The following is a 6820-nucleotide window of genomic DNA, read 5'->3' as shown; positions in this document are numbered from 1 at the left end:
CAGAGCCTAACTCGTTAAGAAGGTTTAACCACCTTGAGACGATCCTAGAAGAAGCTCTACCAATTCCCGACGCAACTGACAAAGAAATGAATTTTTTCTCCGGTGCTTATTATCTTGAAGAATATCATATTATGGATTCACAACCGGTCAACAAGCCACCCTTCTTCAATGGAGCAAATTATGCACATTGGAAGAATAAGATGATGTACTTCATTCAATCATACAATCTAGGAGCTTGGTACTCAATCATGGACGGTTACTCATTTTCACCCGGCAAGTACAACAATTGAAGTAGAGAAGAGCAGAAAAATTTTCAGCTTAATTCTAAGGCTATACATATTCTATTTTGTGCTTTAGGCCCAAATGAATATGGAAGAGTCTCATCTTGTTCCAGTGCCAAAGAGATTTGGGATAAGCTCCAAGTCACTCATGAAGGAACCGACGAAGTGAGGGAATCAAAGAAAAGTCTTCTCAACCATAGCTACGAGAACTTCAAGATGAAACCCGATGAAGACATCAAAGCTATGACAGATAGATTCTCTATGATTGTCAACGGTCTCAATGGATATGGAGAAGTAATCCCAAATGAGAAGCTTATGAGGAAGATGATTTACTCTCTTCCAAAGGAGTGGCAATCAAAGAAGACGGCCATTATCGAAGCAAGAAACCTAAAGTCTCTCACTCTCGACGAGCTAATTGGTTCCCTTCTCACTCATGAGATGATGGTGAAGGAAGATGAAGAAAGGGAAGAGAAGAAAAACAAGAAGAAGAATGAGGACGTAGGCATCAATGAAAACTATCAAGATTCAAGTGATGAGGTGGGTGAAGACGACGATGAACAAAAAAAAGAGATGCTCAAGCTCTTGAAGGAACTCAAGAGATTCATGATTTCCAAGGAAGTGAAACATGAATCAACCAAGAAGAAGAGTCCCCCGGTATGTTTTGATTGTCAAAGAAAGGGGCATGTCATGTATGAATGTCCTCTTCTAAAGAAAAAGGGGAAGAAGGCATTTGTTGCATCTTGGAGTGATGAAGATGATTCCAATGATGAAGATGAAGTAGTCAACCTATGCCTCATGACCACTCAAGAAGAATTCGAGGTATCTTCTAACTCAAATGAATTTAATTCATTTACTTTTGATGAGTTACAAGATGCTTATAATAGGTTGTATTTTGAATTTAAGACCATGAATTCCAAATATACGAAATTAATTTCAAAACTCAAAATTGAAAATAAATCGATTTTGAAAGCTAGAGTTGATTTTGAAAATCAAAATGAAATTTTGAAAAATGATTTAGAACTTTCAAAAATCAAAATAAATGATTTAGAAAAGAAAATATTTGAGTTAGAAGTTAAGCTTGAAAGCTTAACAAAAGAAAAAGAATTAATTTCTAAAAACAATCTATTATGTTTAAAAATGGCAAAATGCTCACATTGCCATTATCATGGTCATATGGAACATACTTGTCCTTTGAAGAAAGGAAAACATTTTAAAATTAGGTAAGTATGGGTTCCAAAAGGAACAAGGGGCATTGTAACTAACGTTTAAGGATCCAAAGCAATTTGGATACCAAGATCTACTTAAATGTCTCTTGTAGGTGTGTGGAAGCAATTGTGATGAAAATTATGATATTCAAGATGCTCTAGCCACACATGAAAAAGGAATGGGTAACCTCTAAGCTTAATGCTTTTAATTTTTGTTATTTGGTTGCTCATTTGATTTTAAGCATGCATGAGTTTTGGTTTTAAATGATTATGCATCATTGTTTTAATCTCATGTATGTTGAAAAGATGATTATGATGAACATTTATTTTTGAGAATTTTTAGTTCATCATAATGAATTTTGGTCAAAATTGGTTTTAAATGCTAATGATATATCTCTAACAATTGATATCAAATTTCAAAATACTTTGATTTTATAAATTTTAATTTTTGGCCTAAATTTGAATGTTTATGCATGTGGTCTAAATGAAAATGATATCTCTCTAGCAATTGATATCAAATTTTTAAAATTGCATAACATTTTTGGAAAACTTTATGCAAATACACTTAATTTTAGCAATTGGTATTAATATCAAATTTCAACAATTGGTATTGCATAAAGTATTTTAGACTTGGATATATTGAATTTCATGTGCTACAAACATGTTTGTTATTCTTTTTAGAAATTCAATATTTTGTTTAAGTGTCAAGATCTTAAAAGCTTAATTTTGTTTGGAATACATTTATTGAGGGGGAGCTTTGATTTTTCAAATTATTTTTAAATGTAAAATTTACTACTTACTCTCCAAAGTTATTTTAAACTTCAAAGATCGAATTATTTTTGATAGAACAAAAAGGGGGAGAAGTTTAGTTTGAAAAATTAAATTTTTTAATGAAAAATGGGGAAACTTAACATTTTCATATGTTTTCCAACAACTAGTATCTTTTTCATTAAACATTTTATTAAGGGGGAGTTTTTGCCAAAAACAAATTTTCAATATTTTGTTATATCAAAAAGGGGGAGATTATTGAACTATGTTTCGATATAACAATTTAAGGCAAAATGGTTTTTGGACTTGAATTGAATTTACAAAATGTATTTGGACTTAATTGAATTCATTCAAAATTTACAAAAATAATTCAAAGTTCTTTTAATTTAAAATTGAGCACAAAAATTCCAGTATGTAAAAGGAGAACCGATTCCCCCCAAGGGGGTACCAATTCCCTCACTGTTCATCAGCCCAACGGTCATAATATTTGAATTTTATGAAGGGGTATCGATTCCCTATGAAGGGGTACCGATTCCCCCCATTCTGGACAGCCTATTTTTGCAGAAAAATCATTCCTAAACGGCTCCAAAACATCCCCAACGGCTAGATATGACTTCAAACACATTCCAAGCTATAAATACAAGCTAAGGACACTTGAAGAAGTAATAGAACAACTATCCAAGGAATCAAACACAAGAGAAGAATTTTTCATTCTTATTTCATCTTTCTCTTGTATATATTTTGTTCTTGTGAGCTCAATCTTGTGAACACCTACCTTAGAGAGGTTTTCTTGTTTACATTTCTTATCCTTTTGTAAAGGGGAAATGTTATAGCTTAGCCCGTGTAAAAGCTAGGGAAAGGTTCTAGTTTAGCCCGGAAAAACTAGGGAGTTTGTAAGGTTACTATTTATCCTCAAAAGAAAGAACAAATTAGTGAATTTGTTGGAAAATCCTTGGTGAGGAGCTAAGGTAGTGGACGTAGACTTTGATTGAGAAAGTCGAACCACTATAAATTGCTGTGCAATTCTCTATTTTTCAATCTCCTTACTCCCTAAACACAAAACCGTTCCGACCCTCTTTGCAAACCGTTCTGGTTGTCGATTTGAGCTTCCGAAAATCCTAACAGCATTGAATGGACATTGTTTCATCCTTGTGGCAATTGACTATTTTACCAAGTGGGTTGAAGCTGCTTCATATGCCAATATTAAGAGGTTTACAGTCTGCAAATTCATAAAAAAAGAAATAATTTGCTGGTATGGGCTACCAGCAAGGATCATTACAGATAATGCTCTGAATCTGAACAACAAAATAATGACCGAACTTTGTGCACAATTTAAGATCAAACATGCAAACTCAGTGGCATATCGTCCAAAGATGAATGGGGCAGTTGAAGCAGCAAATAAGAACATCAAGAGAATCATTACAAAGACTACTGAAACTTACAAAGATTGGCACGAGAAGTTACCTTTTGCTTTATATGCATACCGAACTACTGTGCGAACATCTTCTGGGGCAACGCCTTTTTCTTTAGTCTATGGGATGGAAGCAGTATTACCGATTGAAGTTGAGATTCCATCACTTCGAATTTTGAGAGAAGTAAAATTAGATGAATCTGAATGGATCCAAGCTCGATTTGATCAATTGAACCTTATTGAGGAGAAGAGATTGAAAACTATTTTCCATGGATAGATGTATCAGAAATGGATGATGAAGTCTCATGACAAGAAAATACATCCAAGAGAATTCCAAGAGGATGATCTAGTGCTGAAAAGGATCTTGCCTATACATAAAGATTTCTGTGGGAAATGTATGCCTAATTGGGAAGGGCCATACGTTGTAAAGAAGGCCTTTTATGGAGGAGCTTTGATCTTGGCAGAAATGGATGGAAAAGTTCTGAGAAACCCAATAAACTCAGATTCTGTCAAGAAATATTATGCTTGAAGAAAAAAAAAAGAAAAAAAGAAAAAAGAAAAAAATGTTGAAAAAAAGGAGGGTCAAGATGAAAACCCGCAAAGGGCGTCTTGCAACCAAAGGAAGGATTTGAGCTGAAAACCTGAAAGGGCGGCTCAAATGCATGTTGATATTAGGCATCTGGCAATTGAACCCTCTTAAAAGTTTGATATTTTGGGAGGAACTTTACATCTACAAGCATTCTAGCAACGTTTGAGATCTTCCAGACATTAGCTTACATCAATGCTCTAAATTGTATCAAGTTGATTAATTTAGAAATACTTATGCTAATAATTGGTTGAGTCATTTGAATTTTTTCCTATTCTTGCCATAACTTTGAATACAATTCTATCTATTTCTTAATAAATTCTAAGTTTATTTTCTCTAAATTCATTTTTTAGATTCAATTTATTTTTGAAATTCAATTTATTCTTTTATTTTGTAAATGGATTAACATAATTTTGAAATAAGCTAAAGATTTCTGAATATCACTTTATGTTAATACTTTTAAGTGCATGGAATCCAAAGTAAGTCTTATCAACGTTTGCAATCATTGTTGAAAAGTAAACAAATTATTACCATCATAGAGTTATTTGGAAGTGGAACAAGAGGAAATCTGTTCTCAATTAGCAGATTATGAATATAGCACCTTTTTCGTGCATCAGTACAAAAAAGCTTCGAATCTACAAATTCTGTCTCTATCATATAAGTACCATGACATTTTGGTCCAAACACCAACTGGAGCAAGCACCATGTTATCATAGTAGAAATAAGGAGGCCCAATAGCATCTTCTGAAAGTGTTCTTTGAGTTATCTGATCTGGTTCGGTAGGAACTCCAAAACCAATCATTGGATTAGGAAGATGAACTGCATGATCGTCTTCATTAAGAAGTTTCTTTTCAAGCTACCTCTGCTTTTTCTTTTTCTAAGAAAAGCATAGCCCAAGTTTCGCCTTTTCTTGTAATTGGGATCATTGCATAATGGCTTCCTATCTTTTACCAGAAGAAGTGCATCAGCATCCTTAGCCATTTGAGCAGCACATATAAAATCTATCAACTCTGCAATTGATGAATCCGGACCACATTTTTCTATGACTATTGAAGACTCAGCATCTGAGTACCCTATTTTTGTCAAGTATAACAGTTTATTCTCCTCATAAGAATCAGAATTCAGGATTTGCTCTGATCGGTAGCTATTTAAGAAAAAAGGACACCGGAATCATCTTTAGGACGGTCCGATCTACGTTTTGAGAAGTTTTGGTGTTTTCCGTCCACCGGCGACGGTGATCGACGTCGGATTCCCTCAGGTGAGGGAATCCTAGAGAGTGGCGAGAGAGTTTTCTTCTCTCTCAGTTAGAGAGAGAAGAGAAAGAAGAGAAATGAGAATACTGGCCCTTCAGGCCAGTTGTCTGGGGAATTTATACCCCTTCCCAAACGACGCCGTTTTGGGGAGGGGTATATCCGTAATTTCGCGTTTGGCCAAATCCCGTCCGCAGTCCATTAGCTTTGTAACATTCTATTTTAGTCACTGAAATCAAATTCTAAACATTTTAATTTGGTCTTCTAATTTTATTTACTTTATAATTTAGTCACTAATATGTTTATATAAATATTTTAGGTAAATGATGAATTTAGTCCTTTAATTTTAATAATTAATATTTTAATCCAGAAAGTATGTTTTAATTTGTTTTAATTTAATATAATTATAATTTAGTCACTAAATTAAATAAATGAAAAATAGTATGTCTAATCCCTGTAGTTTCAAATAATTAATTACAAATTAGGTATTTAATTTTATTAGATTATAATTTAGTTCCTAAACTTAATATTTTCATTTATTTTACAAGCTTTATTACTTTTTACATTTTAATACTATGTTTTAATTTCATTTATTTTAAACATTGTTTAATCATATATTACTTTTATATATTTATATATATCGTTACTATTACTATTATTATTTATTATTTTATATATAAAAATAATATTTATTTAGTATTATAAATATATATATAAATAATATTTATTTTATGGAATTACTATTTATAAATTTAATATATTAAATCATTTTAATCATATTTTAATATATATTTATTGATATTAAGAAAAGAAAGTCTTAAAGCAACTGGATGTCCATTTTCTGATATTTTTAAATAAATAAATATCCTATTTTTATAAATTATATATTAATCTATTTTTAAATTTTTTTTTATTAATATTTATTTATTTATTTTAATATCGAAGAAAAGAACTGTCTTAAAACACCTAGAAGTCATTTTCTGATATTTCTTAATAAATAAATATCTTATTTATATATAAATTAATAGATTTTATTAAAGATACTAATAAATTTGTAATAACAAGATTATAAATTAAATATATTTTTAAATTTTTAAATTTCCAATAATAGAGACAAATTATAATTAATGAGTACCAATTTTGGGCGTTATAGGGGTGCTAATCCTTCCCTAAACGTAACCGACCACGAATCCTTTTTATTAAATTTTTTTGGTTATACGCATATCAGTTTATCTTTTAAATTATGTTTTCTTAAAAACTACTTTAAAAGATTGTTTTTAGGTATTTGACCTACCTAACCCAAAAAGGTCAATGGCGAC

The sequence above is a fragment of the Hibiscus syriacus genome, unplaced genomic scaffold (genome assembly GCF_006381635.1).
Source record: "Hibiscus syriacus cultivar Baekdansim isolate YM2019G1 unplaced genomic scaffold, ASM638163v2 tig00112921_pilon, whole genome shotgun sequence".
Lineage (NCBI taxonomy): Eukaryota > Viridiplantae > Streptophyta > Magnoliopsida > Malvales > Malvaceae > Hibiscus > Hibiscus syriacus.
Note: the sequence above shows the minus strand (reverse complement) of the source record.